Here is a 20,435-nt window from a genome sequence, read left to right on the forward strand (position 1 = left end):
CGACAAACGGCATGTTCCATCTTCGTGGAAGACGGCCCATGTGCACCCTGTGCCTAAAAAGGGCGATAAATCGGACCCATCGAATTACAGGCCTATCGCTATTACCTCCCTTCTCTCCAAGGTCATGGAGCGTATAATTAACGCAAAGCTCCTGAGATACCTAGAAGAACACGATCTGATCAGCGACCGCCAGTATGGTTTTCGCCACGGTCGCTCGACTGGTGATCTTCTAGTGTATCTCACACACCGCTGGGCTTCGGCCATTGAGAGTCAAGGCGAGGCATTGGCAGTCAGCCTAGATATAGCGAAGGCATTCGATCGGGTCTGGCATCGGGGTCTCCTGTCGAAGTTACCATGTTATGGATTGCCGGAGGGACTGTGCAAGTGGATCGCTAGCTTTTTGTCCGGCAGACGCATACGAGCTGTAGTAGACGGAAGCTGCTCCGATAGCATGGGCATTAACGCTGGCGTCCCGCAAGGTTCTGTGCTATCCCCAACGCTGTTCTTGCTGCACATCAATGACATGTTGTCTATCGACGACATTCATTGCTATGCGGACGACAGCACTGGGGATGCCTTTTACACAGGCCGTGCCAACATCCCTCGTTCTGTGGTGCTTGAGAGTCGTGAAAAGCTTGTGTCGGACATTGAGAACACTCTATCCAGAGTTTCGGTGTGGGGTCGGGACAATTTAGTCCGATTCAACCCCACCAAGACACAAGTTTGCGCCTTCACCGCTAAGAAAACCCCATTTACTGTGGTCCCACAGTTCCAAGGCACAGCCCTTACCATGTCAGGGAGTATTGGGATCCTTGGTGTCGACATCTCCAGTGACGTCCAATTCCGTAGCCACCTGGAAGGTAAGGCTAAGCTGGCATCGAAAAAACTCGGTGTGCTCAATAAAGCGAGGCGATACTTTACTCCGGGGCAAAGACTGCTGCTTTATAAATCGCAAGTCAGACCCCATATGGAGTACTGCTGTCACCTTTGGGCAGGAGCACCTGGATGCCAGCTTGGACCCTTCGACTCAATCCAAAGGCGCGCTGTACGAATCGTCGATGATCCCAAACTCACAAGCGGTATTGAACCTTTAAGTCTGAGGAGAGACCTTGCCTCCTTATGTGTGTTCTACCGCTTGTACAATGGGCTGTGCTCTGAAGAATTGTTTGACATGATGCCAACGGCAGCTTTCTATCACCGCACCGCTCGCCATCGGCAGGGTGTTCATCCACACACCCTAGAACCTAAATGGTCGCGTACTGTGCGGTTTAAGAGGAATTTCCTCCCGCGGACGCTCCGGCTGTGGAATGAGCTCCCTTCCGAGGTTTTCCCGAGGGTCTACGATATGGGGTTCTTCAAAAAAGGAGTGTACAGGTTTTTAAAAAAAGGTCGGCAACGCGCATGTAACACCTCTGGAGTTGCAGGCGTCCATAGGCTACGGTGACTGCTTACCATCAGGCGGCCCGTATGCTTGTTTGCCACCTATGTGGTATAAAAAAAAAATAGATATCATACAAATACAAATCTTTATTAATAACAAAAGTCACAATAGGTACAATAGTAAACCGTTATATCAAACGAAAATTATTCATACAGATTATTATTCATGTTCATTATTCATTACAGTGCGATCGTTACATTTTACATTACAAGTTAACACATGTAATTACAATTATAACGTATGTGTACGGTAGTTTAAAAAACTCCTCGACACACAGATACACAGATATCTGACGCGGGTTCGATTCCCGCCTCGGCCACCGGTGGACTTGGTCACTTTTTCTTTAGTGTATGATATATATAGTTAGTCAAACCAATTTGTGGGATGAATGGAAGAAATTATGGTTATATTTTCAAAATGACTGGTGTTTTCAGAGGTTTCAAAAAATATAGGTAAGAACCTTTGTACTTTTCAATTAGGTACCTCCTAAATTAGAACATAGTAAAAAAACTAGTTCCCATCTCTCATGTGAAGCTTACAAAAACCTGAACTGATTTCATCCGCACATGGAGCGCGATAAAACAAACTTAAAAGTCGAAAGGCGTAGGCGAGTTTGAAACAATATTTCCCGAAAAAATTAAACAGAAATGATTTTGCCCTCGGGAGGTTGTTATTTCACCTTAAAAGTATTATTATTACAGACTGGGCCAAGTGCTGTTTTGCACCTTAAAATTTTTTTTTTTTGGGTATTCGCATTTCACAGATAAGTCAGAATAATACAGGAGTGATATTTAATTTTATAAATTGGTCTCTATTTATTAACTCACATTTATAGACGGGTCACGAAATTTATTTTATTACCTTTAATCAATCTCAACTTTTTCTTATTTTGACATCACACGTAGATTGTTAAATAGGTACACACCTTAGTGTGGGTAAGTACTAACGGCACACACACAACTCTGTAGTATTATATGACATGTATTTCAGTTTATAATTTATTTATTGTTGGTAGTTTTTCCTTGTTCCCCAAGTTGAATAATAAATAATACACTTTCTCTCGCCAGACTTATCCCAACAAAACACAAGTAGTCTGCCATCTATCTTAACTTATTATTATAGCTAGCAATAATAAGATAATTATTATTCGTTCCTTGGTAGACGGCGAGTCGGCCCTGAGAGGAGCTTAGTTACACAACTGAAACTATGGAGCTCATACAATCATAGCAACATTTATAAATACAACAACACCTGAGTAAACACTACATTTTGTAATAATCTTAAAATAAATATAACAGAGATGTTTAGTGTCTATGGTTAATAAAACATTAATTTTGGAGATGTAAAAGGTTCCCAATGTTAGAGTGAAGTACTTATATACACTAGTAAGATTTGGAGGTGTAAAGTCTCTCCTAGCGTCAAAATTTAATTATATGAAATAAACGTTTAGCGCAGCCTTTTTAAACAAATGCTATAGAATAGATAACTTATTAATAAGAAACACTTATTCTTTCAATGCTGCAAATCTATATTCTGTAGACTCTACAGAATAGACTTTATGAAATTGTGCTCATAAGGGGGTGAAACTGAGTAAACATTTTAACGACTTCTACCTACGTGGTTACATCACAAGCCGAAGTATAAAATGCAGATTTTCAGTTTCATATTATAATTATAAAAGCTACAAAAGGTATTTATTTTTCAAATTTCTTTTTGAAATAAATAATTATAGGTACCTGCTACACACCTAACTTTCTAAAAACACATAGAACACACCGCGGGCTACAAAAATGCTATATAACATAAGTTATGGCACAGAAAACATTTTTTACGGTGGACAAGAACTCATCCCCACTTGAAGTGAACGAATGATCCGTAAATAGTCCACTTTAGATATTGAGCAGTTTTATTTGCCGATCAATACGGTTGCGATGTTCAAAAACCGGGTGTTTTTATCATGTTAGATTTATGACATTTGTGTACGAGAAAAAAAGGAACTGCGGTAAGTATTGCTTTTTAAAAATCTACAAATTTCCCATTTTCATTTGAGATTCCTATTTCGTTTAAACTACTTAATCGTAATTCTATAGTAGAATCTTTCGCTTCCTCGGATTTTTAAACTAGCACTCGGAGCAAAAAACAATTTTGATCTCTTGTTATCAAATAATTAATCCAGTCAACAATGTAAGTAGTCGTACAGTCGTGTTTTGGCAGCCTGTGGCGACAGACTGGCTGGCGACTCTGATGGCCCCCTTCCAACTCCGCGCTCAAATAGGCATAGTTTATTGATTAGGTACTGAGGGCATGTGATGACGCGGAACGATCTACCCACGCTTCAGAACTTATCATTATTTTTTAACCCATAATTCGGCAACAGTCGAAATGCTGGACGTAATCTTTGACCCTCGTTGTCTAAGTACCCACAACACAAGCCTTCTTGAGTTTACCGTGGCTTAGTCAATTTGTGTAAAAATTATGTACAACTCTCATTTTGAATTAGATCCAGCCAGGCGATCCCTGAGCATTGTATAGGTCTGAATTAAGTAACAATCACTTCATAGTATTCAAACAAAGTCGCTTCTCGCTGTCTGTCCCTATGTATGCTTAGATCTTTGAAACTACGCAACGGATTTTGATGCGGGTTTTTAGGGTTCCGTAGCCAAATGGCAAAAAACGGAACCCTTATAGATTCATCATTGTCTGTCTGTCTGTCTGTCTGTCTGTCTGTCCGTCTGTCCGTCCGTATGTCACAGTCACTTTTCTCCGAAACTATAAGAACTATACTGTTGAAACTTGGTAAGTAGATGTATTCTGTGAACCGCATTAAGATTTTCACACAAAAATAGAAAAAAAACAATAAATTTTTGGGGTTCCCCATACTTAGAACTGAAACTCAAAATTTTTTTTTTCATCAAACCCATACGTTGGGGTATCTATGGATAGGTCTTAAAAAATGATATTGAGGTTTCTAATATCATTTTTTTCTACACTGAATAGTTTGCGCGAGAGACACTTCCAAAGTGGTAAAATGTGTGTCCCCCCCCCTGTAACTTCTAAAATAACAGAATGATAAAACTAAAAAAAATATATGATGTACATTACCATGTAAACTTCCACCGAAAATTGGTTTGAACGAGATCTAGTAAGTAGTTTTTTTTTTAATACGTCATAAATCGCCTAAATACGGAACCCTTCATGGGCGAGTCCGACTCGCACTTGGCCGCTTTTTTTAAATTAATTGATAGAGTGATTCAAGAGGAAGGTTTATGTATAATTTTTTTAAACCAGATATTTATAATTTAAATAGGTATTACATAGTAAGCTAAATATTGTGTGCCCTAACAGGGTGTCATGAATTGACCAACTTAGGGCCACCCCACATCTAGCGTCTTTCGAGCGTCGGCGTCTCGTCGGCGTCTACAACTCTATGGCCCTGTACGGTTACCATCAGTTTGTCACTGACATAAACGCCGTCGAGAACGTAATTTACTTTCTATACATCCCGTTTGCACTAATATGCGAGTGCGAGCGAGATGTATAAAAAGTAAATTACGTTCTCGACGGCGTTTATGTCAGTGACAAACTGATGGTAACCGTACTGCTCGACGCAACGTCGACGCAACGTCGACGCAACTGCGCTGCGACGTCATTTTCCATAGCGCTGACCGACGCCGACGCTCGAAAGACGCTAGATGTGGGGTGGCCCTTAACTGTAACACCTTACTGTAATTATGTAATTTATGTTCATGACTATGCAATAAATGAAATAAGAAATTTGAACCCGTGAGAAGCCGGGGCGGGTCGCTAGTTGAGAATAAAAATTATTTTAGGTAGTATATTCCTACACCTCCCCACTTTCCCCAGTGATCCTCATCCTACAGATGCACTATCCCTGTAATTAAAAAAAAAGTAATTAAAAATAAAATTGTACAGAATATTTTACAAGTTTTTAGTATGTATAAGCTGTAAGCTGAAACTTTCATTTCAAGTACCTAAAACTTATATTTCTATATGAGACCTAAAATTTTCCAATATCACTCACTCTGCTCACTTTGAGCAGTTTTTCATTAAGTATTCAACTTAATTTGAGATCTACCTACGCTTCCAAACTTATATGTTATTATAAGTTTATATTTAAAACAACCTGGCTGACATTTACATGTTTAGATACCATAAAAACACCACGCCTACCTATATAAAAACCCGGCCATGTGCGAGTCGGACTCGCGTTCCAAGGGTTCCGTACATTAAGTCCGACTCACGCTTGACTGCACATTTCTAATAGGTTTTCCTGTCATCTATAGGTAAAGAACTATTTTGTGTATTTTTTTCATAATTTTAGACCCAGTAGTTTCGGAGATAAGGGGGGAATGGTCATTTTTTGAATTTTCTTGAATAACTGCTAAACTATTTATACTAAAATTATAAAGAAATATATTTGAGATTCTTACAAATGAGCTCTTTCTTTTGATATGTAAAACGATATAGTTTTAAAAACTTTATTTTTTCATTTTCTCATTTAGCCCCCAAAAATGGCCTCCATATTTAAAATTCATTTGTTTACGTTACATGTCCGTCTTTGGGTCACAAACTTACATATGCGTACAAAATTTCAACTTAATTGGTCCAGTAGTTTCGGAGAAAATAGGCTGTGACAGACGGACAGACAGACGCACGAGTGATTCTATAAGGGTTCCGTTTTTTTCCTTTTGAGGTACGGAACCCTAAAAAAGTGTGCGTGAAAAACACTTATTAAGTTACGTAAGTCTTTTAAGGCTAACGCAAAGTTGCAGTGTTCATATTTTATTTCTATACGTTTTAATCACGGGCGAATGTCATGAAAAAAACACTCGGCAACTGGACTATCAGCCATATTCGAACTTTTTTTTTTAGTAGCCTATGTGTGTGTCCCACTGCTGGGCAAAGGCCTCCCCTCTCCTTTTCCAATCCTCCCTGTGCTGAGCAAGATCCCGCCAATCCCGCCGGAATGCATCCAAGTCGTCCCGAACTTTAAGATACGTAAAATAATAAGATAATGAAACGATATGGATCGGATACCTACTCGTATGTCAGTGTCAAACAAGTGTCTAAAGTCACTTTTGACACTGACATATCCGATCCATATCGTTTCAATATCTTTCAATCTTCAAATTAAAATTAAATTGTTTATTTATTAATTTCAATATCTTATATTTGACGTATCTTAAAGATCGAATATGGCTGTATATTTGCGAGGGCAGACTCTAAGCGAACCCGTAAAATTATATAAACATTATGTATGCTTATGTTACTATGTAATATTTAACACTGTTTTGACGACAACGGTTTCACTCACTTTAATGTTTAGTCGCGTACCGTAAAACGAGGTGAGTAAGTTTCGCGGGGAGAGGTGGGTTATGAATGGGGAGAGAAGGTTTGAGAGGGGGGTGAGAAGGGATTTTAATGCTACTGCTACAAAAATAATGTATTCTAATTTAAAATGGAGCTATAGTAATACGCATAATAAAAAAAATCGATCCAACAATCTTCCAAAATCACTTTTGTATGAAAACCACTCTCACCCCACACACGAGGCACTACGGGGTGAGGTGGGTTTTCCTCTTTAAAGTTATGAAATGGAACTACCCAAAATAAAATAAAAACTAAAATACAAACGTCCGGAACACTTATTATATACACCATTCAGTTTTCATATGTAAAAATAAAATGTTATCGAGGTTTCAGTTTCAGTTTTGACCCTACTCACCCCATTTTACGGTAGTGAGTGAAACCGTTGTCGTCTAAACAGTTTAAATATGTCTCACGAAAGTTTAATATCGATTAAAATTTAACAGTTGCCATGATAGAAAAAAATCACGAACACATGTATATTTTGCCACATCAGAATAATATTAAAGTCCGTCAACCAAATCTTGTCAGTAGTAAAAGGCGGCAAATTTGAAAAATCGCGGGTTAGCAACACTGTGTTCGAATAATTCCAAAATGCGTGTCATCTGTGTTTTATCTGTGGAATGTGGATCGTGAACGACAGCCGTCACCTTATTTGTTTTCATTTGGTTTTCATTCTGAATCGTTTCTGTTTCAAGAGATATTTCTGCTGTCACCATTAAATACCAATACATTAAATAAGAATAAGCAAAGCTAAGGGGCCTACAATGTATAATCATGCTCGTTGATGGTAAACATTACTAAAAATTGAGGTTATGACAAGTACATACTGGAAGAACTCTTTCGAACTTTTAAGATTATGTTCAGTTTTTTGTTTTAGGGTTAAAAGGCATAAATAAAATTAAAACGTATGCCTAAATCTATCCAACAAGACCATAAATTGTGTCCTGGAAACCGTCCATAGGCCCACATGTCTAATATTTTCAGCAATCAGTTGTGACTATTTACAAAGATGCAATAGAATACTACAGAGTATTATGCTTGGTTGAAGTGACCCGGTAACATTGGTAACTTCATTATATTTTTTCAATTAATGACCTGAATTATAGTGTAAGCTAAAGATCTTATTTACCTTTAAATTAAATAAACACCCAAATATCAGTTGTTTTATTTTTAATATGTAATCCTATTGTACAATATATACCAATCAAAAAAATTACACATGTATGTCATATTCATCCAGAAGAGTACACTAATTTACATTAACAAGTGGCATATTATATTGTAAATAACAAATATATGCACTATCTAATTATCTGCATTTTGATATGATTTTATTTTAGTAAACATAGAAGACATAGATAAAGAGAATATAAGCACTATGATAGGGAGTTGTTTTTGATATCTTCAAATTTGTTCATCATTTTGAATAACATTGTTTTAACATCGCTTTTAAATTGTCCGTCCATGTTTCAAATTTTTTCAATAAACCGCGAGATGACCGCGAGTGACAATTTGAATTGACGTACGCAGGGCGCGCTCAGCGGAAAAAAAAATCTTTTGGTTCGATGTACATTGCCGCTATTCTTAGCGCAATACTGCTCTTTGAGTGTTGCCCTACTTTAGTTTGCTTTACATTGCTACTGACAAGATTTGGTTGACGGACTATAGTATAAATAGCTAGGTAGTGATATAGCCGAGAGATTTGACTATCAAAATCAGAAACAGTATATTATCAGATTTATTGAGGTAAAACGTTAAAACCCTCGCAATCGCCATATTTTTCGTCGCAAGTTTCGCGCGGCGCGCCGTCTCTTTCTGTTCCATTAAAATGCCTCTACCATTCCTACGAAATTGTCAAAAATTCTAAACAATTGTCGGGTGTCCACAAATTAAACGGTTTCACAAACGGGAATTATGTCCGCTAATTAACGCCAGCGTGGTCACGCTACGATTTATGTGGCACCTGCTGTGGCCATAAATTTGGTTTTTGTGAGACTGCGGGTGATTTTTATTTGGCTATTAACTGTGTATGATGTACTTGTTAGGTTTGAAGTGCATTTATTTTTTGAATGGTTATAAGGTAGGGGGAAAACGTAGGTACATAATGTATATAATGTTTTGACCCATATTTTTTGTAAAATGAACACTTTGCTTAAATAATAATATACTCGTATAGTGTAAAACAAATAGAAATTACCTAAAACTGTTCTCAAGGTAACAAAATGAAACAAGGTAACGTAAAAGTGAAATTACCCATTTCTCCGTTAAACCAACTAACTTCACAACACTGAATAATTTTACGATTTAGACTCACTTGTCACAACACAATAACAACAACAACACAACACAACAACAACAACCACAACTACAACAACAACAACAAGACAACAACAACAAGTGAGTTTAAACCGTAAACCGTTTTGCCTTGGAGGCTAATTCCAACTTACATGGTGACATCAAAATGATTTAAATGGTATCTAAATGACGTCAGTCGCGCGTGCATTGCGCTCGTACTTCTCCGTACATGTATAGGCGCGAGCGAGACGCACGAGCGACTGACATCATTTGGCCTCTTGGATGCAATACTTACATAGTCTAATAAAACATGGTCTTCTCTTCCCAGAGTGACACAAGCCTACGTCACAATAACATTATTGCCACTTTATATAGCGCTATCGCATATTATCATATAGCGCTGTCGCATGATGACGTAGGCTTGTGTCAGTCACGTGGTCAAGGTCAAGTCGGAAGAGAGTAAGTACCAGGCGGAGTATATTATTATACCATGCAATACTTATTGCTTTTTTTTAATGGATATTTGGGGCATTATCTATGAAAAGGGACCTTATTGTCGATGGCGCTTACGCCGCACAGCATCGCGCGGTTTTGTGTTTATATCGGAGCATCGTTAATAATGGCGTAAGCGCCATCGACAATAAGGTCCCTTTTCATAGATAACGTCACATTTGGTGTTTTATGAGATAGACACTATTTGCAGTAAATAGATTTATTGAGATCGTTTATTTTATTTCTAGTTCTTTGTCACAAGTATACCTATTACTCAGACGTTCCGAGACGATATGGTGATTGTATTAGACTATTCGTTGTATATGACACCGTAAGATTGTGAACCCGTTAGTTTACAATCTAACGGAGGTTAGATTAGGTTAGTTTATGTTTATAATCTCCCTACTCTCAGTTTATAATTTAACTAGCGAGATTATAATTGACGAGGGTTACAATTTTACGGTGACATATACATTATTGGCAATCTGGAATGAAGCGCGAATGATGCAATTGCTAAACATAAACAATTAAGATACTCGATATTAAACTTTCGTGAGACATATTTTCAAACTGTTTATACGACAACGGCACGGCACGGGCGACGGTACACGAGTTGCAGTCGCCGCGAGCACTCGAGCCTGAGGAAGGACCCCCGAAGGGCCCGAAATATGTCGGCAATAGCGGCTAAAAATTCAAGTGAGTGAAACCGTTGTCGTATAAACAGTTTGAATAAAGATACTGCTCGAAATAAGAGTGTATACACCAGCGTTCAGGAAAAGAGCGTATTCTCATCTTAAATTCCGGCAACGTACTTTATTAACATATTGAGTAAACATACAAATTATAAACTAAAATAAACCTAAGAAATTCTTAGGTTTATTTTAGTTTATAATTTAGTAAGAATGAGTAAAACTAAATAACTTAAAAAATAAAATATTACCCCCCCCACTCTGATTATCCCCCGGACCAAATGTGCCAAAAATACTGCACTGGCGGCTATACCTCGCTGAACGGCCAGTGATATCTGTTGAACAAGGAAAGAACCAGAGCGAGGGTCGCAGCCCATATCCCTTAAACGTCGCCCTATATCCTTAATAAAAGCTTTGGCCTCGGCACACCAAGGCCCCGCCGTCTTGTAAGGCATGAGTGGACGCTCGAGTTGGGCGTGAAGCGGGGCGGGGCGTGCGGCGTGCATGTTAAACAAATGCAAGCGTATAGGAGCGGCCTTATAGTACACGCTGCTCAAAGTACTTGTGACTCTTGTGAGCCCGACACCACGCTGCACGCCCCGCCGAACGCTCCGCTTCGAGCGTCCACTCAGGCCTACACTTACGTACTTACAACTCCTTTGGTATGTTGCGGGTGTCCATGGGCGTCGCTTGACATCGGGCAGTTCATTTGCTCGTTTGCCACAAAAAAACGTTTGGATGGCCTGCACCCTCCCTCAGTGTTTTAAAAGCGTTCGATCCCGGATTTAATTTAGCGGTGCCAAGTTTTTCATTAGCCTGGCCTTGGCGCGCTCAATTGGCTGAGTACGGCGTGATACATAATTCATGCGGTGAAGGAGGAGTGTACAGTCGGACACATTATTGAAGATTAACACAAGTTACTGGGTATTTATTAATAATTAAATGGGGACAAAAATATGAAGCGCCGCGTGTAACTAGCGACGAAAGATTTGGCGATCGCGCGGGTTTTAACACTTTACCTCAACAAATCTGATAGTAAACTTAAATAGCTTAAATTTCTGAAAGTCAAATCTCTCGGCTTTATCACTACCTAGCTATTCTTTACTAAAAATTAAATGGAGGGTATGCAGGATAACTATCACTACATAGTATAAAACAAAGTCGCTTTCCGCTGTCTGTCTGTCCCTATATGCTTAGTTCTTTAAAACTACGCAACGGATTTTGATGCGGTTTATTTTAAATAGATAGAGTGATTCAAGAGGAAGGTTTATGTATAATTTGTTAACCCGTGCCTAGCCGGGGCGGGCCGCTAGTAAACTTTTATAAACAATTGGAAATAAGTGAAAAATAGACATATTTTCGTGGTATTTGCCAATTATATCCTAAAAAGATTTGCTTAGACTCTGCCCTTGCAAAATATAATCTAGAGTTTTGTATGATTATTTCGTGACATTTGCCTTTGAAAATTGCCTTTCCTTCCATTTTGCGTTACAATTAGGTATAGGTACGGCTTATCAACAACATAAACAAATTGAAAATTAAAGTGGTCGAAAACTCTTAGGTTAGGAACTTTAATTCTGCCGACTGTACTAGGTACCTATTTATAACTCTCACCATGAAATGAAGTCTCTTGCAGTAAATCTGTAACGTCTGCCGCATTCTTTCAGGATATTACATTAGGATTCAGTGATATGACACTTATGATTGTCAAACATATCGTCGGCCCCATAAAAGTAGCCATAAAAGGCCAAACTTTTATTTTATTTATAAAAATATTAACAATGTTTAATTGCAATACGAGAACTATTTTATTAAAAGTTTATTTTTGTTATTCACGAATTTTTATGTTATTTCTACTAAGAACCACGCGTACGCGTAGGAGGGAAAATAGTGTAGGTAAGTACCTACCTAAAGGTGAAAAACTTTTGAAAGGATGTCTAAGATAAAGAAAACCTCTTGCATGGTAAAGGATTCCAAGTAAGTTAAATGTCCCATGTCCAGATTGCTGACGTCGTTCTGCTAGTTACGGTTATTGAGTTAGGAGGCGGACAAACAGACGGAAGTTTGTTACTGTAGGGCCACACAAACAACGTATAGTTATGTCTTTACTTATGACGGAACAATTGTTCCATGTGTTCCGGACATTTGCGAGGCGTACGCGGAGCCAAAACGTAGAGTCCCTTTGAATACTTTAATGAAATGTAAGGGATACACAGAGCGGGTGTTGCCCTTGTCCGTGTGATGGGACGCACGCAGAGACAGACTCACAGAACCCGCCAGGGTGTAAGGACTATTGAGAGTATTTGGAGTATAAAAGGGCGTTTTCTAAAATAAATATTGAAAACCTCATTCTCACGGATCCTGGTGTTTTTGGGTTCTTTAAACTCAGAATCACTAGCGTGTTCAATCCTCTGTAATAAAAAAAATGGCCCCGCAAATTTGTATGAAAATTGTACGTTCCACTACGTCACGCATATAGAAGTGTATGCGCACGCATATACTTACAAGTGAAATGGAATGGATATTTTGGGACATCTTTTTTTATTGGTAGGATAGAGAATGCTCTCGATTCTGAGTAGAATGAGCCCAAGAAAGTCCAGATTTGAAAGAATTCGGTTTTTCGGGGTTTTGGGGGGCAGCCAAAAAATAAGTAAAAACTATTTTAACATTTATAAGCACATTTGGAGCATACCATCTATTTTTACGCCTTTTTACGCCTTAAAAGATCAGTTTACTAAACTTATTCTTGGAAGAAAGGGTACGGAAGCAGCGACGACATTGATAGATGCATCTAGATCGCACTGCGAGCCCGATTTGCGATTTCATGCATAGATAGAAAGGTTTCCTTTTAGGTAGATTTACCTGAGTATAAGAAGACCTGCATTATTTTACCTTGAGGTCCAAGCTTCAATCCAAGTTCCAATTTTTATACTTTAGCTACTAAATATTTTCTAACATCTAGACCTAGTAAATTAATTAATGTTGTACTCAAATTACCACCTGTGTCACCAATCATCAAGCTGCAAATTCAATTTACCCCACTGTTACCATAGAATTGGGATTTTTTATGATTTTAACTTTTTAAGTCACAAACAATGGGGTTGGCAACTGTCAAAGGTTTGCATAGATGGCGCCAGCATAGCTTGCCCCTTTTTCTATGAGATTTGGCTTAAAGGGCTGGCATCCAGGGAATTAAAGAACAAAAATTCGACACAATTCTAGAGATTGACAGGGCAAGCTATGATGGCGCCATCTGCTAAATACTTCGACCGGCCAACCCCATTACGTGACTTTTTAGATATCTACCGATATAATTAAATAGGCTTAGAAAGTTTCCTTATATCGCTGGTTTCGTGGCTCTATTTGGGCTAGCAGTTAACGCAGTAATTAAGATAGCCACTGCTCTGAGCGAACACGCTACAATACACACACAGTATTGCAGCCATTCCCCATGCTAACATAGCGGTGAGAATCTCGTTCGATACCAGCGGCGGAATAAATATATAGAGCGTGAATGACCATAGATGGCAGCACAGGAGTCAGATTTTTTCATTATATTTTACCATCTGACTCACGCGTTTAGGAAGTTTTGTTTGTACAATTTGTACCTACTCGTTCTTAGTACGTATTACAATTTCTAGCAACGAAAACTAGTACCTACCAGACATAGATTATGTTACTTAAAATGTTCCTGTCAAATAAGTATGTTATTTTATTTCAGAAAGTCGTATTAAAATAAGAGAGTAAGGTCGATTGTATGGTTGCGGCTCGGTTCGTGTGACTTGTAAGCGATAGTAATAATACCGTTTCCATTTGTCCAGATGCATTGGCCAGCCAATAACTTAATGGTCGGTACCAATACACGAGGGACACTGTCTGTAAATGTAAATTTCTGTGTTCCTATTAGATGATTTGAGCTCAGAGTATCCTAAAACACAAAATAAATAATAGTACTAGGTAAAGAAGGTTCACTCTCTAACAAAACGCGTCTATTATGACATATATGACCGCTAGGTGGCGCAAGCGCGAGCAGGCGGTGCGCGGCAACTACTATGGCTAGGCAACAACATTGGTGTGGGCCGCATGTATTTGCAGCGACGCGGCGAAATTGCGGAGTGAGCCACGCCTGCCTAGAAGGATCTTGGATATAAGCTCACACACGACTTGTCTTGCCTAGTGGATAGTACCCTGCTTATGAAGCCGATGTCCCGTGTTCAACTTAATACTGCCGGCATCGGCAGGCAGGCCTGACGTTTCCTGACTACGCGATTAAGTCCCGTGGTAGTTATAAAAGTATGCATATACTGATAATATATTGATTTAAAAGTAACACTATTCTCACACATACTTTTATAACTACCACGGGACTTAATCGCGTGGTCAGGAAACGTCAGGAAACGTCAGGCCATAAACACGTAAACGTAAGTCTTACGCGATTAAGTCCCGTGGTAGTTATAAAAGTATACTGATAATGGCAACTTTAATGTACCATGTTTAAGCAAATAAATCATTCATTCGTTCATTCATTCATTCAAACCCTGGACATTTAAGTATTTGTGTGATGAGCGCTGATATTTGTGAGAATTTACCTATAAATGTTTATTTTATTATTATTATTTGTTAGCCTGTTGTGTCCCACTACTGGGCAAAGGCCTCCCTAACTTTCTTCGACGCGTCTCGTTCTAGGCCACTTACCTATAAATGTATATAATTTTAGCCCCCGACGCAAAAAGAGGGGTGTTATGTCAATGTGTTTGACGCCAATGTCTGTCTGTCTGTGGCATCGTAGCTCTCCAACGGATGGACCGATTTCGATGCGGTTTTTTACGTGAAAACGATTTTCCTTGCAGTGATTCTTGGCTATGTTAGATAACAATGGATCCAGCAGTTTGAAGAGTACCAGCTCTTTTCCATAACGATGTAGGTATTATTGGCATAAAACTTGCATAAAACACATTTTTTGGCATAATCCGTATTAGGGGGTTTTAAAAGTTTAAGGATAATGATCGTGTTAAATTGAAAAACTAGGTACCCTTAATCTCGGGTTTCTTATCTCGAAGGCGGTTGCAAGTCACACGAAAGAGCTGAGTCAATTCGATTTAAGTTTCATAATCTGTAAAAGTTCAACCTCTTAGACTACCCCCTAATAGATGGTGCGGTAATTGCTAACCTTAAGGCGATTCGCTCGTTTGCCCCATATGTCATAAAAAAGACTAACAAAGATCTATTGATTGTCTAAGTAGTGTGTTGTAATGCCGATTGCATTACTGATGCCGCTAATGTCAAAAACTATCTTGACTGAGATTAAACTTTCGTGAGACATATTTAGACTGTTTAGACGACAACGGTTTCACTCACTTGAATTTTTAGTCGCTATTGGCGACATGTTTCTGGACTAACTTGATGCTCGGATTTTTAACATTTGTGGCAACAGTCCAGTCACCAGTAGTGCCGCGCTGCATAATTCACGAATGCTGCTGTAGTCTTTATGCGAACGGTACCTTTACATAATTTACAAAACTGCCACGGAAAACTTAGTGTAGATAATTTTAAATGTACCCGCCCACCGATTGTAAAAGTGGATAATACTAAACTGAAAAGACCGGACGCGGTCTCATACCAAGTTTAAAATTAGGTACGCTACAGCGGTGAGTGGCGATAGTATTTATGATCCATCTAGTGAGGAGAGCAAGATCTACGGTGAATCCCCTACTGAAAGTTGGTAATTTGTGGGGCTGTTAGCCGCCACGTGTAACGCCAGGGTCGCCAGGTTTACACTGAACAGTGTATGTGCACCCTAAGGGCGCGTTGGCGGGAAGTTATAATTAATGTCATCCTTAATCTTGCTACAAGGTGTTTTTTAATTTTTAGATGTTTTCGAACATTATACTTAGTAATTTTTTGCATTTTTATTGTAGATTAGTCAATATTAGGTGTGGCTCACTCCGTAATTTCGTCGCGTCGCGTACAAGTACAAGTAAGTACATGCGGCCCACACCAATTTTGGTGTCTAGCCATAGTAGTTGCCGCTCACCACTACGGCTACCTAGCGGTGATATCTGTCGTTTTAGACGAGCTTTTTTAGAGAGTGAATCTTCTGTACCTAGTACTAACTAGTATTTATTCTGTGTCAATATCTACCATAAGTACCTACTGTACACAGATGTATATATTCTGCAGCGATGCATATGCACTTTGATCTGAAAAGCATGCCGCTTTTCACACATATCGCAATTCCCCGGCCTGATTCGAACAAAATGCTTAGAAGAAGTCACAGCTTTAATTCGTAGCATAAGACTGATAAGACACAATACCATTCATTGTAATTCAGACAGTAGCAGTGTTAGTACACTCGCCTTATACGTATTTGCGATCTATGAAATGATACCTATTCACAGATTTAAACTTTCACGATTTTTACACATTATTAAACTGTACACCGGGACTTAATCGCGTATCTAAGTTTTAAGATTTACCTCCGACGTTTCGAGGACGGCGTTGTCCCCGTGGTCATCTCCGAGATGATACCTATTATACATATAAAAGCTATGATTATGCATTGAGGATGACTCACGCTAGACCGGGCCGGGACCGGGCCGGAGCTTCCGGCGCTCCGTTTTCTATGGAAAGCACCACGTGATCACCGATCAGCCTGTCTAGCGTGAGTCATCCTTTAGTCTCTTACAACGACAAGCCTAAGCATGTTTTGTTTTACTTCCATCTTCCATCCCCGCCTAGTTCCACTCTGGGAAATAAACACGGAACAACTGGAACACTTCATCTGTTCCACATGATGATTGTCTCAGTTTTATGCGCCGTTGAGTACACTCGCGATGAAAACGCTTAGAAACTGATTTTAGAATATTTTTAGCACGTTGGTGACAAAACACATATAAAATCGGACTTAAACTGGCCGTACCAGATGTCGCAACAGTAAGTAATGCAGCTGCAGTTGCCATTCGAAGATAACTTGAATAGGTATACTGAAAACCCCATACCTAAGCTGTTCATATATACCTATTAAACATCACTTGATTTTGCTCCTAATTTAAGTACTTTCACGTTATATTCCTATTTTAAAAAATGTCGGAGATTCCTAGTAGGGCAACGCGGGGCTCCTATTTCTGGGCAGTTTGCCCTTCGGGCATCTAAAGCAACCTAACGAACCTATCCTACCTATAGATATTGGTTTAATGTCACTATCGTCAAAACATTACACAGGAACATTACGATCTGCCTGATCTTACGATCGGCCGCCGACAGATAAATAAGGCGGTTTGTTTATAAAGGGCCTACCTGATGGAAACGCGAAATCGAAACTCGGGTATCCGCCTCTCTATCGCTCGAATATGCAAGAGTGATACCTATAGAGAGGTTAGATAACAAAATTTCGACTCTCTCGTTTGCAGTAGACCCTTAGATTGTGACGTATTGTGGGAGTGGCGCCCCCTACGCAGAATTTTGCGTAATATTCCCTATTTCAACCGTATTTTTTCAACAAAATTTAAAACTTTTCAAACCGTTTTGCCATCACATGTCCAACACGTGCAAGCAGCTATTTCGGTACAATCCGACGCCTCAGATCTTAAGCTTTTATACTCTAGCCTACAGCACTCTTCCACCTCAAAAATATCTACACAAAAACCATCTTATTACGAAGGAATAAGGTAGAAACGTGTTGACTAGTTTTTGAGGTTTGTGCCGCATTTGTGTATGGAAATGCAAGGCTGAATTCAAAGGAGTTTAGCTACTGTAAGACAGTTGACATACTAAACATTGTGGCTTGTTTATAAACTTTGTAATAGACTTAAACGCGAGAAGATCAAATTTGCTAAATTAATTAGAATAGGGCTTATTCAAATAAGAAATACAGGTTTTTAAAGGGTCGGCAACGCGCATGTATTTAACTCCTCTGGAGTTGCAGACGTCCAAAGGCTACTGTGACTGCTTACCATCAGGCGGGAAGTATGCTTGTTTGACACAGACGTGTATGATTACAATAATAAATATTAATAAATATACTTATAATATTGATAAATAAAACGCAACTGTCTACGAGCTACATCTACATGGTATGGTTACTATGGTTGTCTAATAGCCGGAAATAGAAACAAACATCAACCAATTGTGACACAGAGCCTATTTCAAATATACCACCCGACCGCTATTTTGACAGTTATATGACAGCTAAAGCTGGCAAAATGCTTTATGAAATGCTGCTGTCACCCGCAATGACGTTGGGTACCAGAATAACCTCAACCGTGTCAAAATACCTTTTGAACTTGATACTTGACTTCCGGTTCGAGCGCCATCTTGATAATTAACCTCGTGATTCATTCCTTTGTTTTTTGCTCATTAATATTCTTTAAAGTGTAATATCGATAGCTTATTAAATATACAGTAAACTAATGTGGTGATGTGCAGTGAATGGAAAATTAATCTTGAAGCGCGTTTAACCACCATTTTGGAGTCAACGGCCAGTTGTCCACGTGCTTCTAGTAAAGTCCGCTATCGCTTTACAAGAGCGAATAAAATCACCGTACACTGTATTGTACTAACCGTACAATTTTAGTCGTATTACCTTGCTCCCAATACCTTGATACTGGCGAAATAGTCCCACTGGGCTGAAGCCATAATTTTAAAAGAATGAATGAATGAACAAACTATTCTAACAACTTTATAATAAAATTAGGAACGATTTGATTGGTTACCGGCATAGTTACGCCGGCGGACAATGATGATTTTACGGTAATCTTAACGCAAACGAAATATGGGCACTGTTGCTATCTACGTACAACAAACGCTAGCGCGTGTAGAACTCACTCCGCAGATAACAGCGCCATCTAACCAGCAATTAAGTAAATACTCGTACATTTCGCAAATCTTTTCACACGACGTCAGTCCGTGTGACAGTAACGTGGCAGTCGTGACATGGCTCGCTAATGAAAGCCGACCCTCGTTGATGCTGATTTGTTAGATTTGTCTTATGTGACTTTAATGAGGTTTTACCGTGAGTTCTATTGAGGGTGCGGAAAGCAGGGTGCTATAATATTATTTACGCAAGTGGATGCTGACTTTAACTGTTAATGTGAGGTGTATGTGTTAACCTTATGGCGTAGTACTGCAGCCTCGTTAGTAATGGCGATAGCGCCAACCGACATATTTTTATTTTTATTTTATTTTATTGGGAAACAAACAGCTTACGATAATACAGGATCTATATTGTAACTAATACACGAATTAAAACAGTTTCCACTAATGCAATAAAACAGAATCGCTTAAAGGGAACTTTGAAGAGTGAAAAAACCATTAAGTATTATTTTTCATTTCAATCGGTCTAGGAAACAGAGAGAGAAAAGAAAAAATAAACAAACAAAAGTAAAAAAAAAAACATATGGTACCTTTACCCGTGGCGTGGAACGTCACAAATAAATATAGATTATGGCTCAATTTCACACAAACCGATCTAGTTCTTCAGTAAGCTCAATAAGGCTCATGGGGATACTAGACAACTATTATAATATTATGTTATGTCTCAATAGATGGATATACGTATAGATACTTACTACATATATACTTCAATACATAGAAAATACAATCCAAAATGCTGAAAGAAAATTTTCTTTGTTTATCATACCAATAAATGCCCACCGGGCCGACCTAGCAGAATTTTATATTTGGTTTTTATTTTTTACTATAAGATTTTTCTCCTTACACTACAAGCTTTAAGTTTCAAAAACCAATTCAAAGTTAAACAACTTTACATCTCTAGATTTTTTATCAAATCCTCTACAAAAAGTAAACAGTAATGACAAGACAAAAGATTTGTAGCTATAGGTACTTAAAAAAACCCCTAAAAACATTTTCTGTGTAAAGAAAGTTTCATACAAAGTTGTACCTCGTTTGGTCAGTGATTGTCATAACTCGAAGCCAAACAAAAACCATTGTTTATTTCAATCCTAGGCTTTTAACTAATGGCTGAGATGTATAAATAAACCCTTAAAAATAATTTACTAAACACAACCTTATCGTGTACTAGTTACGGTTGAAATTTGAATGACGTAGACCGCTAGTGTGAAAAAGATTGAAAAAAATGTAGGACAAACTTTTTTATTGAATACATGCAT

At 38.6% G+C, this 20,435-nt stretch overlaps 1 long non-coding RNA gene across 1 annotated transcript; it reads left to right on the forward strand.

The window, feature by feature from the left end:
- Positions 1-552: 552 nt before the first annotated feature.
- Positions 553-18,296, forward strand: LOC134657588 (uncharacterized). Its single transcript, XR_010097619.1, has 2 exons — positions 553-1,374; positions 18,182-18,296. It is a non-coding gene; the product is annotated as an uncharacterized LOC134657588 (long non-coding RNA).
- Positions 18,297-20,435: the final 2,139 nt, after the last annotated feature.

Source organism: Cydia amplana, chromosome 20 (assembly GCF_948474715.1).
Source record: "Cydia amplana chromosome 20, ilCydAmpl1.1, whole genome shotgun sequence".
Taxonomy (NCBI): Eukaryota; Metazoa; Arthropoda; class Insecta; order Lepidoptera; family Tortricidae; genus Cydia; species Cydia amplana.